The 17,852-nt window shown below is 37.3% G+C and overlaps 1 long non-coding RNA gene across 2 annotated transcripts in view; it reads left to right on the top strand.

Annotated features, from left to right (window-relative positions):
- Window positions 1–17,852, top strand: part of LOC116664368 — an 82,491-nt gene that overhangs the window by 231 nt on the left and 64,408 nt on the right. For both annotated transcript variants that reach the window (XR_004320877.1, XR_004320878.1), the window contains exons 2-3: window positions 6,487–7,517; window positions 8,222–8,283. This is a non-coding gene — a long non-coding RNA (uncharacterized LOC116664368). The remainder of the gene's footprint in view (window positions 1–6,486; window positions 7,518–8,221; window positions 8,284–17,852) is intronic.

The following is a 17,852-nucleotide window of genomic DNA, read 5'->3' as shown; positions in this document are numbered from 1 at the left end:
CTGAAATAAGGAGAGAGGAAATGTCATTGCAGATTACACTAGTTAGCATTAGGTTTGCCTGTGAGGAGCAGAGACCTAAAATAACAATGACTTAACCAAGACAGAAGTGTATTTTTCTCTCTCATGTAAAAATCCTGAGGTAGGTGATCTGCAGCAGATATGGAAGCTCTGTTCCATGAAGTCCTTAATGATCTAGGCTCCTTCTAGTTTTCTGCTCCACCCTCATGATGCCTTATGGTCCCGGGCAGAAGGTAGAAAGGAAGAGGAAAAAAAGGGGTCAAGGTATGTGTCTACCAGCTGTCTTTTAAAGAGATTCTTAGAAACTGTTTTATAGACATTTCCACTTATATCCCATTGGCCAGAGCTTTTGTCACAGAGGATGCTACCTTCAAAGAAGGTTAGAAAATATTGCCTTTATTCTGGACAGCCATGTGCCCACCTGAAAATTCTATTACTGTAGACGAAAGGGAAAACATACTTGTAAAGATATTTTCCTATAGTTTCTTCTAGCAGTTTTAATATTTGCTTTTCATAAATATGTGTTTTGTCCACCTGGAGCTAATTTTGTGTATGGCATTTAGGTAAGAAATTTAATTTGACTTTACCTACTTAACATGTAATTATTACAGCATCTTTATCTCTTTTCTCCCAGTGATCTATAATTCCAGTTCTGACAAGTTTCCATATGTATGTGGGTCTGTCCCAGGCTCCCTATCCTGAATTTTCCTTGTCTGTGTGTTTTTCTCTAAACCAATATTATAATACATCTTTATTATTGTGTTGAACCATGAGGAATTACCAATATTTGTTCTTGACCTATAAAAATATCAGCTTCGTATGATTCAAAACTAATGTTATGGTTTCGCAAACAGCTTTGTTATTACAAATTCCTTCCCTTACTCTCCCTATACATATTTGTCTTGCTACAGAGCATCTTGGCTATTTTTGGCACTTTGTTTTTTCAGATAAATTTTAGAATCAGTTTTCTAAGTCCCAAGAAAGAACAATTTTTAGCACTTTAATTGAAATTTTGTTGCATTTACAGTGATTTTGTGGGATAATTGCCATTTATGTGGTACTGCATCTTTCTGTTCATGAACGTGATGTAGCTTTCCATTTATTTAGGTATTCTTTACTCGTTTTCAATGAAGTTTTGTAATTTTCTCAATGTCTCACCCAGATTCTGAAATGTTGTTTTGGTGCAATATCTTAGTTCTATCTGTCTGAAATTATTATCATTTCATACACAGACATTGTTCATTTATATTTACTTTTGTATTTGCCAATTTATTGGCTTGCCAGTCCTTGAATGTCAGGGCTACCTCATGAGATGAGTTTCTTTTTTCCTAAAATTTATTCTTTAAATATTCTCCTAGTGAGGATGCATGTGTAGTAGACTTTTTCCTCTTTCCCTTTTTTCTTATCTAAAAGTATCTTTTTCATTCTTGTTGATTAGGGAGGAATATAATTACAGATAACCTTTTGCAGATATTTTACTGGTGTTTCCAGTATTGCTGTTGAGAATCTGTTGACAATCTGTTACCAATTTGTTTGCATTTTTCCCTTCCTCTGGGTACATTTTAGATTTTCTCTTTGTCATTAGTGTTTAGAAATTTCACTACCACGTACCGAAAGCGAGATTTCCTTTTATTTACTCTTATTGGTATTGTTGTGCTTCCTAAATTGAAGATACATGTTTTTCCAAGGAGTCTAAAAAATCCAAAGCCATTAACTCTTTGAATATCAATTCCCCTTTATTTATTTGTTTTACTCATCTGTTAACTCCAGATAGTTGTATGTGTGTCATTTTATTCTCCAAGTCTTTTATTACTTTTTTTTAATTTCAAGGGCCCTGCATTTTTTTGTTTGTTTCTTCTAATTTCTCTTATGAGTTCTTCAATTCTTTCGTCAGTTGTGTCTAATCTTTGTTTAACCAATCCATTGAGTTTTGAAGCTCAAACTTTATATTACTAATGTATGAAAGTTCTTTTGAATTCTTTTTCAAGTTTTCCTGGTTATTTCTTGAAGTACCATGTTCAATGTTCTTACTGTTAATTTTCTCTTTTCTCTCAGAATTTTAAAAACATATTTTAAGATAATTTGTATCTGATTATTCCAACATCTGAAGACCTTAGACTGTTTTTCTCTTATTAGTGGTGTTAGTGCATTGTTTACTTGCGTTTTTGATAGTTTTACATTATATCCTTCCTTTTGGCTGATACTAATTTTTGGAGGTTCTAAGGAATCTAGGTTACGGTAATTGTTTCTCTAGACAGGATTTGTATTTCCTTCTGTCAGGTGTCCTGGGCCATTAAAAACCTGGAGTCCCTTAAAAATTAATTTTCCTTGCAGTTTACTAGAATGCAAAGATAAGTGTTCAGGTCTCTATCTCACCCGTGTCAGGGCAGGCTTGTCATTGTGAATTTCCAATGGAGATTCATTTTTCCTTTCTACCAAAACCTAAGGCAAACTGGTTCCTCTCTTGGTCCCTTTCCCAGTGGAGGAATTTTTTTTCTGGCTTACATTTTTATTGAGGGACTATCCCTTCAAGTAACCCAACTTTCTGCAGGAGTCTCAGATTTGACTTATTACTGTGACCCAGACTGAGGTCTTTCTCACCTTTCCTGATCTTGGCCATTAAAACCTGAGCATCTAAATTCCTGCTGTCAGGAAATGCCATGGGCAGCCTGACTTTGTAACACTGGCTTATGTTCAGTTTCAGGCTCTTTTAGGCTTCTTTTTTTTTTAACCTGTAAATTTCTCTTACTTTTTTGTTGCTAATCTATGCTGTAAAGTCTATTTGTTTTCTTTTATCCAGAATTTCTTAGTTTTTTTAGTAGGTTTTTCTGGAATATGCAGCCGATACTATTGCTCAAAGAAGAACTTGATGGTACTCATTTTTATGGGATGTTATTCATTCTCATGGTTATTATCATCAATTCTATGCTAATGACAGTGAATCCCAAATCTTTATCTTCAGACCCAAACTCTCATCTGCTTTCTATTTCCTATAGGCATTTGCTAATATGAACTAGCAACTTGAATATTTTATCAGCTGTTAAAGCTTGAGGTGTCCAAAGTGGAATTTATCTTCTTTAAATTGATTCTCCCATCAAACATTGCTACTTTGTTATTTTAACAAGTCAACATTATTCCTAGTGTTTAGCCTGTAAAACTTGAAAATACTAGAAATCATTACTGCACCTTCATACCCTTTATGCAACCTGCCACTGTCGCCTCTCTTTGCCCCGACATCTATATTACAAATTATTTTAAATTCCTACCCAGAATACAAGATCCTTACCATCTCATTTAAGATTAATTTGATAACTTAATGCATCTAATATATATGATTGTCTGCTTTATGAAAGGTAGTATGCAAGCTGCTACAGATGATACAAAAGACATGCTGTTTGGCTCTTAAGATTCTTGGTTTCAAACAACTAATAAAAAAAGTTATCTACTAAATTCATATATGTTATTATTTAATTAAGTACTGACTAAATATAAACAATTTTGTAAGTGTCTGGATCAGTCAATACATGTATGGGCAGGAACAAGAAGGAAGAGATTTCAATGCTTGCTGGAGTTAAGAAATGACACTAAAGACAACATAAAGGAAAGCAGAGCTGAGAGAGATGGTTTACTGATGACATCATTTCAGTACCTACTTTAGCCATACTTATAGTCTAGCTAAGTAAGTCAATAAATTCCTTTCCTCCTTTTTCCTTTGGCTTCTTTTTGCTAACCTCTTTGTCACCTTTTAAAAACAAAACTATTATTTAATTCTAGCCATCCTTCATTCTCCTTTAGGGGTCTGGTTGGGGTTTAATTTCTATAATAAGAAGGATCCAAGTTATCTACCTTCAGTGAGGTTTTGATCTTGCAATGCCCCAAGATTCCCTCCACCTCCTTGACCCCAAAGTTACTACCTATTCCTCAAGACTAACTGACCCTTTGAAGTGTGCATGGGGTCCTCTTACTGTTTTCTGGCTTTTTTGGGTAGCTATTATATTCATTTTTTAATCTCTTTGAACAAAATAGTAAAATAACATGTAGCTAAATATTAACTATTTTCTACCTCCCTTAATTTCTGTCTTTAATGAACATTTAAGATAGGAAAGTAAATATTTTATAGTCATCTTTCTATCCCCCCAGTGATAAACATAATGCCTGATTCATAGCAAGAGCTCAAAACATACTTATTGCACTGAATCTTGTGGCAACACGACTGTTCCTTGAGAAGTAAGAAAAAAATGTTTATTCCTCCTACATCTGCTACCAACTGCAGTGAAGTCTCTGATTCAACACGCATATTTAGAAGACAATTACTCTGTAACTTGATGGGTGGTCAGGAACATTTTCTTCCAATATAAATATTCTTGCATCATAGGCATGCCTTAAAATTCAGCTTCAAACAAACAAAAAAAGTCAAATTATTGGCTAGAAATGTGAATTATTAAAAGTTAATATTTTTACTTAGATCCCCAAAAATGTGTTCTACCATTTGACCCATCAATTTACTGCCTTGTTTGAGCCTCTGATTCTAATTTGCCACTAATAATAATAAGTTTGAAAAACAAAAACCCATCATGGATTATGTGTGGTATATTTGCCGGACTCCATGAACTATGAAGAAATTCTGCTTTTAAATCTGGAGAAACATCTTTAGATTATTCACTGTTGGAGATTCTGTTACAGATGCTACTGCTAATTTAGGACTATGAAGGCAGAGATCTTATTTGTATTGTTCATTCTTTTTATCTCCAGTGAGTGCCCAATACCATCCCTTGCACATGGTAGATGCTCGATAAATATTTGTTGAATAAATGAACAAAATAATGTATATAATAAGGTTAATACAGCACCAGCACTTTTGTTTGTACAGGCTGGACCTTGTATAGCATCCTGTTTTCAGAACCACGTTGATATATGGCCACTCAAATAATTTTGCACCCAAATTTCAAAACATTTATTTGTCATTTGATAAGGCAATGTGCTAATGCAAATAGTCCATAAGCAGACTGATGACTTGAGTGGTCAGAATACCTAGCTTCTTGTAGCCCTGTTGCCAACCAGCTATAAGACCTAGGGCGCTATCAGCTTCCTGGTCCAGTTTCCTTATTTGATTTTCCTAGGTTCCTTCCAGCTCTTACATTCTGTATTTTATATCTACTCCATAAGTGTTTCATGTTCCAATCTGACTGGACTATCGTTGAAGGTACCAGCCATTCCTGCTGCTACTCAGCCTGAGTAGTTTTCATGCAGGAATGCAAGTCTGGTATGATCAGACCTTCATATTCTTTAAAAAAAAAAAAAAAAAGAAAACCCAGAAATCTGGATTTTTCTGTGAAATTTCAAACTTTTAAATTTTGGCCACAAAGTCAAATAGTTTTAAAACACTGTTTAATCCAAACAAAACACAACAGTGGGCTGGGTTTGTCCTATGCACTGCCAGTTTATGCTTTAAATAATTTTTTTTCTACTCTTATACCACTTTCAATGACTCCTTTTCTGGTCAGTGAAAAACAGCCGCTGCATATTATTTTTCTGCTGCTTCCACGAAGGCTAGATCTAGCCCAGGAGAGTCAGATCATGATATGAGTAGGTTTCGTGTCCTAAGATGATATGGTAGTTATGACATAAGGAAAAACTATATTCTTGGTTAAATTTCATTTAATATTTTCAAGGGGTAATATGGCTAGTTATTTCACATAGGTCTCAATCAGAAAATTGTCACATTATTTGGGAAGAGGAAAGGGAAATCTACAAAGGGCTTCAGAAGTACTGCAGCCAGCAATTCAGTAGAAACCTTAGGATCTACTTCCCATTTTTTGATCAAAGAGAGATGACATAAAGTAGGCTCAGCGAGGGAGGAACGCTGTTTCATACCTAACCCGATTATATTCCTTCTACAAGCTTTATGCCTGGTGAGGTCATCTGAACTTAATTAAAATTTAATTGAATCAGAATGGTATGGCAGAAAGTCACATGGATATTGGAGTCATACTTAGGTGTGAATCTAATTTCACTGAGTAACTGCATGACCTTAAAGTTATTAATCTTGTCTGTGCCCCAGATATCTTTTCTACAAAAAGAAATAATAGTACTTGCCTCTGATGCTTGTTGTGGGGAACAGAAATAACACATGTATAGATATGAAGTCTATAATGCATAATAGCCAGACTTAAACTAAATTTAGCATGCTTCGTTTTGGAGTCCCTTCTGTGTGAAAGTTTCTGTTTGTGCCTTATAGAGGAAATAAACATGAGCCAAGCACTGTTCCTGCTCTCTCTTGAGTGCTCTAATTGGTGAAATAAAGTATAAATAATCACATATATCTTTCATTTATGGTAGATTCTAATGTATATTAACAAACAGAAAGCATAAGAGCACATTTAAGAGAGAGTTCTATATTCTGTGCCTCCTTTGTGGACACTTTTATTATACTCCTCATTGAAAACTCCTTTGTCTTGATTATTTCAGAAGGAAGAGGTGGATTGAGAAGAGATGCTGGGAAATATCTTCCAGGAAAATGAAACAGCACAAGAAAAATCATATTCTTCAGAAATCATAGGACATATGGTGAAGACATTGAGGAAAAATGTAATGGAAACAGGTTTTAGGACGACGGTGATATTAGCAGAGGCAACTCCCCTATCACCAGATACCAACAGAAGTGGCCAAGGTCATGCAAAAATGTGGGAAAACAAAAATTTGTGAAATCCACCTCCTAAAAATATTAAGAAATAAAGCTCAAAAAAGAGCAGATTAAATAAAGAACAGAACAGTGACCTAAAACTTCTCCTATGACGAGCGAGTGCTCTCTGCTTGGGAAAGTAGGGATTAGAGGAGACCAGTGGATGGAATCGATGAGACCCCAATTCAGAGGAATTCATAAGAAGCAAAAACTAGAAGACCAAAAGTTTTTATCCCAGAGAAATGGAGGAAGTACATTGGGCTTCTCCTGTTAGTAGAGGCCAAGTGTGACTGAATTTCTTTCTTCTTTTATAAGGACTTGTAAATAGGGAATATCACTAAACACATAAAAATGGTGCTCTATTCAAAAGGATAAGACCACATTTTCTTGGGTGGAAGAAGAAAAATTAGAAGTATTTTTATTATTATTATTGACATGATTCAAGAAGTTGTCCCAGCTATGAAAACTGAGCAAGCAGTTGTGAAAGGCTATATTCTGAAATCATGAAAGATTTCATGGGAATTTTTAAAAAGACTTAATTACAAGAAGGTGATGAAAATTTGATGGAGTACTCTTAAAACTGAAAAATAATGTTTGAAACTTTGAAAATATCTCCAAGAACCTATGGGATTAAAAAATGGAATTCTTGAGAGGAAAAAAAGAGAAAATTGGACACAGATTTAGAAAAAAATCTACACGAAGTAGAACATAAATCAGTAAGGAACAAAAGAATAGAAAGAAGTAAAGAAGTAAAAGAAATTGTCCTAAAATGGAGAAAGATCCAAATCTTTGATTGAGAAGACTCACCAATTATCAGGTAAATTTAATGCAAATATACAAACATCTAGATATAGCTTGTTGAAATTTTTTAAAATTAACGATAAAGGTATTTGAAACAGGTTGAGTTAAAAAGAACTAAGGTGGGGTTGGCATCATGTCTTCTCCAAAATTCTGAAGACAATAAGAATAGAAAATGAGCAAAAGGATTTTGGTTTTTAAAAGATTGTCACATGAGAGTTCTATACTGATTAAAATTGCCATTATTGTGTTTGGGCAGTGGAAATGTATTTCAAATTTACTGGAGCTAGGAGAGTATGTCATCGCTGCACCCTTCTGAAAAGAGAAATTACTCATACACACACATCCTAGGAAGACAATTGACAGTTAAAACGAAATAGAATAGTGAACTTAAGAATAAGTAAGTTACAGTTAAAAAAAAAAAAAAAGATTGGGTTTTGAGCAATAAAACTCTTTGAATATGGATAATTATTTCTTGGGTGATGAAATATTTTTGTTATCAATCATAATAAGAAAAGTAATAATAATAATTTGGTCTTAAAATTCAAATTCTATAAACAAAAACTGGGAAACTGATGACGAAATGAAAGAGTGATATAAAATCATGTCTTATCATGTACTGGGCAAATAAATGGGTACTTTTCATTCTTGATGCTAGTAAGTAGAGAATAATCAGGTTATAATATATTTTTAAAATAGTATTAATCTTTTCATCATTTCCAGAAAGAAAACATGATGTGAAACTTCTAAATCATTGGAGGAAAAAGGAGAAAAGGTAACCTTAGGTAAGTGTCATGACAGAATAATTGAATAAGCAGTAACTGTATTCACTGAATGTCAACCATCGTTAGTTCTATCTTATCTAAATATAGAATAAGATTACTTGTTTGTTAATGCTTGTCAATATTTTACATATTTTTTGTAATAAACACAAATTACATAATAAGAATTTATATTTTGAGCTAGTGCAGCAAATGTTATTTTAACAATTAAAAATTATTTTCAAGTATAGAAAAATGCTACTGATACTCTATTAAATGATAAAAGATGCCTTCACTTTTGTAAATAAGTAGATAGACATGTATAGATAGACTGAAATATCTTCCAATGGTGAAATTAGGATTAAAATTTGTATCATTTTTCATATTTTTGCATGAGTTTTCCACAATTACCCAAGATTATTTTTGTAATAACAAAAACAAACAACCAAATGCTGTCAAGAGCTTGGCTGGAGCTACATTGTGGAGAACTTGAATACCAGGCTAAGGGGTTTGGTCAATGGGGAGCCACTGAAGCTTTTTAAGAAGGAAAGTGATGTAAACAGATTTGTATTTTGAGAAGATTAAGACAGAAGTCTTGTTATTGTTTAGATTGGATTCAAGTGGAAAATTGACTGGAATTTATTGTAATGGTCTAGACAGGAAACAATAAGGGCCAGAACTAAATCTCTGCAGCAGGGATAGAAAAGAGGAGAGGCATTGGATGTAATAAAGAAACAGTCAAGGGGGCTTGGTGGCAGCATTTAGTGTTAGAGAGTTCAGAAAAGAGAGGAACCAAAGAGACGGAGAGGCAAAGTTGTTGGGAAAACAATGGTGCTCTTAAGAGGGATAAGACAGTGAAGGGATGCAGGAAGAGGGAAAGGTTTAGGAAAAAGGATGGTGAATTTGATTTCAAACGTGTTAAATTCCTGCTGTTGAAGAAACATCACACCTTTGGATTTTATGGGATAATGACTGCACTCCACCTAAAATACTCTCTTGGAGCTATAATGGTCTCATTAAATGAACTTTCCCTTCCTTGATGCACATGGGCAGAAATCCAGACACTCCCAGCCCGCTCTGGCCAGTGAACCATACAAGTGCCTGCTTCCTTCCAAGCTTTGAGTTTAGAAGCGTAGTTCTAAACTCAATGTCAGAGACTCCACATAGGTCAAAGTGTGCCTAGGTGATTCCTGGTAGTCCCAGCCAGCCATCACTGCTCTTGGACCATGGCTACTGAGGTCTCTGACCTTGGCTTAGCACTTTATAGGGTCAACTTCTCAAATAGGGTTTGTTCCCTTACACTCCTCTCCTCATTTCTATACTGCTCTGGGAACCTGAGATGCTAAAGCCAGTTCTCAGCACTTGCAGCCCTCTTCCCCTGTCTGTTCTCCCAAGAGTGAACTACACTGTTGTTCTTTTTCTCTTGACCCCACTCGATAGCCAAGGGGTAACTGTTTTGGAGGAGGACTCCATCCTGAGGTGGGTGTCCACTCCACATGGCTCAGGCTTTTTGTGGTAAAAGATGGAGGCAGATGTGGAAAAGAAGGTGAGTGGGCCAGGGGATGGGACCTTCATTTGTGCTTTTGCTGTGAATCATGCAATCTACCTGGGAGAAGACAAACACAAGGCAACTGAAGGTCATTTAAAGTCTAGGAATATATTAATATTTTGGTTACTGGTACTAATATGCTGAGTGTACTGGCTGGCAAGGGAAAAATTAGGTACAGATTTTTTTTTTTATAAGGCATTTTTTTCTAAACCACAATTAGAGGCCCCCTTGAAGAGTTTTCTTTCCCTTTGTGACTCACAGAAGACTGAAATCACTATTTCCTACTGAGGGGAACACAAGAAAAAGGAGGAGATGTATCACACTTTGGTCTACCCTGGTTTATGCTTAATTGGCCTGGTTCCTAAATAAAGACCATTTCCCGCATATTCCTCCTTAAGCCATGCCTCCTTCCACGTCCTTAGCACCATGCATAAGCCCCAAATTATTCTTTAGAGTAGATTTAGCCACTTAAGTGATGTACATCTCTGCTCTCATCCCCTTTTTACAAACCCTCTCTACACTGAGCCCTACTGCCTTCTTTTGTCATGTAGCCCTGAGTTTAATGGCCATACCTGGTTGGATCAAAGGAGAGGGACTTGAGCTAATGTTCCTAGGTGTTAGGAAGTCGTGATGGTAGATTGCCTAACATGTTATGTTGGACCATATGCAACCAAAGGAGGCCAACTGAGATAAAGAGAAGACAGAGAGAGGCCAAAAGGCAGATAAGAGAAATGAAACAGCTTCCCCACTCCTGGACTTCCAGCCCAGTTCTTATCCCTGTGGAGCCCTGCTCTTCCTTCTTTTCTCTCAGCTGCATGCAAAATCTCTTATGTGTAGGCTTTTGTATGAGCTAGCTAGATGTCTATTCCTTGTAACAAATAATCACAAAGACCCTTATGTCAGCTACATCTGGGAGAACTTAATCCTTTGCTCTTAAAGATTCAGTGGTTGACTCTACTGGATTTGGTCTTGTTGACCATTTGTCTGTCATATAAGGATGCTGGGGCAGGAAAGGTTACACAGATTGCCAAGGTCACTCTGATAACTGATAGGAGATTTGAGTGCCATATCTTGGCTTGGTTTTCTTCCTTTGGCTGTCCTCATATTAAACTCTGTTCTACAACTCAGTCCTACTTCATATATACTGTTAGTCAAAATAGGATCAACAACTTATCAAAAATATCCACAAGCTGCTTGGTACAGTGTGCAAATCCAATTCTTTCCTGGTTAGCAAATGTTTCCTCTCTTTTCCTTATAGGCAGTCTCCCTTCTTGGTTTATTCTAAATGCTATACTGAGTAAAGAGGCCAGTGAGCAAAGTTTCTGTATACGTTCCTTTTACCCTTCTGATTATGCATTGCTCAAACAATGTTCCTGACTTTGCTAGAAACTGCTCCCTGGGAAGGCAAGATAATAAACTTAAATTCATACCAATCATTTGGCAAAGCTGTTAAAACATTGGACATTTGAACAGTATTCCAGAGCTCTCTCACTGACATCTGGTCTCAAAACTCAGTTGATCCTCACTGTGGACAGTCATAGGCAATGAGAAGCCTGAAACCATCTCCTTTTCCCTGATCCTCCTCTTCCATTGCTCTGATTTCTAGGGACCCCTTTCCTGCACTGCTTGGACTGCCCAGAAGGGATTCTCTGCATATCAGCCATGGATTAAATGCAGTCCACTGTGGAACTGCACTTCGCAGAGAATATGGTTGGCAGGTTTTCTCCAACCTACTTCCCAAATAATTTTGGCTCACATTCCAAAATTTTACATTGTATTTAGACCCTCATAGCCAATAGGTAGTAAAGGGAAAAGGAAGTTATAAGTTCAAATTTTATAATGCATTTTCAGTTTACAAAATGCTTTCACCACATAAGTTTAGTTGTTTTCAGAAATCTCTATGAAATAGATACTATTATTTCCATTTTTCACTGATGAGCACACAAATCTGGGAAGTTAATGACTTTGATAAACGGCAAAGCTAGGAGTTGATCTGCAAATCAGTGGTTTTTTTCCCCTGTACTCTGCTACCATTCATTTCTTCAGTCAACAAACATTTCTTGAGTACCTGTCTGGGTTGGGCGCTGTGCTGGAAATTGAGCGTACAGTAGTGAACTTCTCTCTGCATCTTGGGAGATCAGAAAAGACTTTGCAGTAGGAGTGGAGTCCAAGCTGAGGCGGGAAGAAGTGGTAGATGTTACTCAGGCAAAGTGGGAGGGCTGGGAGCATTCCAGGCAGACCAAATTTTTATCTCTAACCTCTCCCAGTGGACCTGAAAAGGAGAAATTAGTCAAGGAAGCTGAGAGATAAATTTCCACAATTGTGTAATCTCATATTTAAACATGAAGATATGCATCCGTTAGATTTCCCTTTTCCTTTAACTGTCTTGTCACTACCTTCATAACACCAAAGAAAAATATTGTGTCTTGTCACTACCTGCTCAAGACCAAGGAAAGCTTAACACTTTTCAAAATGGCCTTTGATTTGTTTTCACTAGCTTAATGACAACTCTTTGGCAATCTGGTTTGTTTCCACTATCTCAATGATAGTTAAAGATAGAACTTTGACCATTTCACAAGAACTGTGAAACTGCCTCCTCTTTTGAGGCCACCCTTTTCAAAGGCTGGCCTACTTTTTCAAAAGCCAAGTAGTGTAGGTGGCTCACACAGCAACCATTAGAAAGAGGGCTACTGGCGGCAGGAGCAAGGTCTGTTCCTCGGTATTCCTTGGGGTGTTTGTGCAGATAGGAAACACCTTCCAACCAGTGAAACAAAGTCCCAGCTCCTTCAGCCACACACAGGACAGCCCTCTACATAACAAAGACTAACAAAGCCACAGGCAGGACAGCCTGGTTTGGATGCGTTAGAAGGCTGACATTGTCAGCCCTCAGATTGGCAGTTGTCAGAAAAGAGGAAAGGATTGAATCCTTGCTGAATTATTAAGTCTTCATCATCTTCCTAATGAGTCCCATATTCCACTGGCTTGGAGCAGAGTCAGCACCCAAGCAACATAATAAACATTGCATTTGGAAGCAGGAAAGAATTCACAGGGGTGAGGTAAGAAGATAGTTTACAGTAGAACACTGGGAACAGCACTAGAAGGAAAGAGAGGAGGGAAGAGTGTGAGGAGCAGGACCCAGATGAGCTGGCTGAGGCTTGATTCCATGTGGCAGGCACAAGAAGATAAACCCAGGGCGCCTCCATAGGCAGTCTAGGGGCATGGTTAAAGCCCTGCGCTAAGTCGTCGCTGAGATAGCTATTTCTAAGTGAATTCATTGTACGTAGTTAGGATGGCAATTTACGAGGGGAAAACTCACTACAAGGTCCATAATACGGGGCTATTTGAAGAACAAAGGGTGTGGTCAGACCCCTGCTGCTGGTTCAGTGGCTCAGGAGGCTTGATTTCAGGGTAAATGAATCTGTTTATAAATGAATATATTAAGGCTTCAGAAAACACTTTTAGAATGACTCTTACAAAATTATTATTTTATTAAAACTAGTAAGACTCAGTCCTTACTTTGAAGTTCACAGCTTAGAAGAGAAGACATTTAAATTAAGGTTTATTGTAATGATGTAGAGTGCTGTGGTAGAGATTTGCGTGGCGTGCTGAGAGAGTAAAGAAGGGACCAACTATCTCTCCCTGGGAGAGTCAGGGAAAGCTTCCTGGTGGAGGAGACATTTCATCTGGATCTTGATGGGTGAATAAGAGTTTGCCAGAGTGATGAAAACAGAAGCACATTCCAGGACAAAGGAATTACCTGTTCCCTTACATACCTGTCTCCACTACCTCCTGTTAAAATCAAACATGTTATTTGAGAAAGCTCGCCCTTGTCTTTGTCAAGGGTAAATTTAATATATTTGAAATAAAAGCCCCACGGATAGAGAACAGTGTGGTCTAAAAGAAATAAAATGTGAGCCACAAATGAAAGCCACAAATGTAATCTTGAAATTTATAATAACCACATTAAAAATAAGACTAAAGGGGAGCTGTTTTATTTTAATAATCTATTTTATTTAACCTAATGTATCCAAAATATTTTCCTTTCAAAATGTAATCAATATAAAAACATTTGGGTGATATTTCACATTCTTTTTCTGTATATTTCTATATCTTTGAAATCTGTTTTGTGTTTTATACTTTACAGCATGTTTCAGTTCAGGCTAACTACATTTCAGATACTCCGTAGACACATGCGGTTCATGGCTACTGTACTGGACAGCTTGGAAATCCAGCCTGTTAACTTTGCAGGATGGGATGCCCCCAGGGAGGGCAAACCTAGAATGAGTCACAGGAGAGGCCTGGGAATACAGAGGCTGAGGGCGCTCAGCAGGGGTCCCGATGACCAGCTTTGCCTCCTTCCTGATTTTATCCAAAACCAGCCCGCAAGGTCAACGCTGGTGTCTGCTGCTCCACCCGCAGAAAGTATGTCCAAGTCAAGTTTTCCTGGGAAAACTCTCATTTTGCTTTCCCTTTTAAATTTTATTTTAAAAGCCCACAGGCCATTCTTCTCAGTACCTAATAATGTCTTTTCCAGCTCTCTTAGGAAACAGGGCCCTAAAATTTCCCTCACATATTAGCCCAATGGACTCTGTCTCTGTTCCATGGAAACCTTGCCCAGAAATGACCTCACGGACCATCTCTTCATGGCCAGAGGCAAGGAGTACTGTCTGGGGCACCAGGAGCAGGGGTCAGAGGCAAGCTCAACTTCCCCGAAATAATGTACTGCCATTTCCACCACGGAGACCAGTCAATTCAGTGCCCCCAAACTAAGTCGGCTGTGGCCAAGGCATAGAGAGAGCAGGTCCTCGAAGCTCCTGGATCCCTTTTGTCTAGAACGGCCAAGGGAGCCAGTCACTGTAGACTTTCCTCTTAGGCCCTGGCTTCCTGCTCCAGACTGACCCCCTGGCTTGCACCCAAACTTCTGGCCCTCATATACTACCAATACTTAAAATGAAACAGTAGATAGACTGCCACTGCACTCAACCTGGTCATTTTCTCTAAGCCAAGTTCTCATTTATGCTCCTACAACATTAGTGGAAGCAGTGCAGGTTGGGGCTGTAGCTGAAGGATTTGCAATTGAAATGATAAAGACCAAGAGATACGTTAATCAGTAGATGAGATGCCATTTGGTAAGAGTCCTGTGCTGGTCCTTACTGCTTGTGAGAGTTGGTTCTGTTGTGTATGGATGCCAATGGGCTATTTGGAAGAAATAAGCCACTTCTATTCATCCTTTTTGGCAGTCGACAGCTCAGGATCTCTGTGGAACGTGCTGGAAGAGGTTAAAAGGCATGTACTCTAGAAAGATGCCATGTATCTTTCAATGGGAAGCCAAGGCAAGTTAGAATGGAAGTACTGTGTAGTTTTTGTTTGGGTTGCATCACCATCATCATTATCATCAATTATTATTGTTGTTGTTTTCTCTAGTTTTGCTCCTTTCTTGAGTTTCATGTATTTTAATTATTTAATTGTGTTTACATTCTCTCTTCTGAAAGGCTTTTAGGCAGCCCAGTCCACCAGAAGACAGTTGGTATGCATATATGCAAGTTCAGCCTTTGAGTACAGGTAAATAGATAAGACAAATCATTGCTTAAATCATTATAGATGGGGTCATTACCCACAATTCCGTCTGCTGGTATTTTTTCAAGCCTCCTTCTATTAAAGAGCCATTAAATTACCTCTTATAGGAAGCTTGTAAATCAGCCTATATGACAGATAAGTAGGACAACCAAGTAACTTTGTTTTAATTGTCTCTGCCACCATCCAGTATCACTCAGCCCATTTATTCATTGATAACACTTTAATGAAAGATACCCTAAATTTGATCTTGTCAATGGATGGGGGTTAAGGGAGGAGGTGGGACTGCAATACTGGGATAAGAGGCTGAATCCCATATGGTTCTATTTATACAGTGAAATTGATAGCATGGTTTTAAATACGTACCTCCCTCTGGTGGAAAATTTTTTTTTGTTAATAATTTGAGAAAGTAAACTGAAGTGGAGAGGATTTTGCATTTATCTTTGCTGATGATACATTACTCATAGAATCTCACTCGAAACCCATCTAAACATATTGTTATCCCAGGGTAAGGGACCTGTATTGCCTTTGCTATGTATCAGTGTATATTATATATACGGGGCTTCATCTTCTTGCTGTCTGTGCATTCACCAATGCCCCAACACTTGATAATTAGTCCTGTTTTAGTTTTTGCTTCCTGTGGGAATTTGCCTGTGTTGTGTGTGGATGCCTTGGCGAGAGTTGGGGCTGGACCAGCCAAAGCTCAACTTAAGGGCTGTGTTCTTTATTGCTGGAGCTAGACAAGGGATCTCACTCAAGACTAAAAGATGCTAAAGCCAGAGTTATTGGCTCAGTCAAAAAGTGTAAGAATAGAACTAAGTAGCAAATTTTGAATGATAATGAAAATGAACAGTAAATCTGGATGACTCAAAGTTGAAAACCAAACTTGAGAGTATAAAGTCAAGAATTTGGAGCTAGGAAGATGGTATCAAACCACTTAAGTAGTAAATGCAGGATTTGGAAAACAAACCTTTGTTTACCGTGACTCCAAATTTCTTCATAAAATACCATACTTCCTCTTCTTCTATTGATAACTCGATGTTAGTCTTCGGTCATGTTATTGAATCTCCTGTTTCATAGGTAAGAATACGACCTCACAAGCTGGCTATACTTGTGAATAAGTTCTGAAAACTTATGCATATGTCATTATCATCAGACAGCTAGCTACTTCCCAGAAATCCTCAGAACCGTACTTAAAGAAAAAAGAAAAAAAGCTATGTCTTTGCGTGGTCTACATAGTGTACACAGCCATCTTAATAGATAAACATCTGTATTGGTGGGCTCTTTCGTTTTCATATTACTGTATTTTGATATACTGTGTTTCATGGACTCAAATTGTTAATTGATTGGACTGACTGGTTGTTAATTACATCTAAGCAGCTGAACCAAACTTGTATAGACCCATCAGAAGCATTCCTTTCTGATGACCCTGGTTTCTCCGAAGTTTTAAGGGCCTGCAGTAGGGAAAATTTTTTGACAACCAAGTTTGCTTTGGCTCTTCATAGTGAGCAGTGAATGTGTCATGAAGTTCACTAGGGAGGCTGTGATGATTCTACCCATTGGGCAACTTCTGAGATTTGCTCGTGTGTGGGTGAAGAGCACATCTAAAACCTCACTGAACATTGTTCAATGTTTAAAATGCAGTTGAGGTATTTTCTCTGCTGGGTGAAGGCAAAATTTTCCCTCCCATAAAAATTAGTATAATTTCTTGGATATTTTCATGGATATTGAGAATTGTATAACTGATCATGTTTCTATGTTTCTGTTTTTGCTTTAATTTCCAGGGAAGTTCTGAGAAAATTTATATATATATATACACATACACACACACACACACACATATACACACATATATGTTTACATGCTTATATATTTGTGTTCAATCCCTCCCTTTACTTAATGCCTGTTTTTATTTGTATTTTTCCTTATTTTAGTTTTTAAAATATTATGACATTAATTTCCTAAAAGCTGACTCAAGCCCTATGTGATATTTAGACATTTATACAAATATACAACTACTAAACATTTATAATAATGTTAAACTGTATCCACAAGACCCTAGTACAGCTACTTGAAAAGATAGTCATGTTGCTGGTTTTCAGAAATATCAAAATAAAAATAATGTTTCTCCCTTTTTTCTCTGTTAATCCTGCTTGTCCTTCATGACCCAGCTCAAGTTCTGCTTTCTTCATGAAGACTTCTTGGCTGTCCTAACCAGATGACTCTTTTTTTTGGAATTTCCATAGTGCTTAGAGCTCACAGGGCACAGTTTAACATTCAGTTATGCTACCTTGTATTTTTCCTTTATTGTTTCTGCTCTAGCCACGCTGGGCTTGCTTATTATCCTTTGACTCTGCCTGGTGCTTTCCCAACTGTGACTTTGTTCTTGCTGCTTCCATGTCTCTGGGATGGACTCTCCTGCCCTCTTTATATCAAATTCTACCACTTACCAGCATCCAGGTCAAATAAC

This window comes from Camelus ferus, chromosome 6 (assembly GCF_009834535.1).
Source record: "Camelus ferus isolate YT-003-E chromosome 6, BCGSAC_Cfer_1.0, whole genome shotgun sequence".
Lineage (NCBI taxonomy): Eukaryota > Metazoa > Chordata > Mammalia > Artiodactyla > Camelidae > Camelus > Camelus ferus.
Note: the sequence above shows the minus strand (reverse complement) of the source record. Positions and strands in the feature narration are given on the sequence as shown.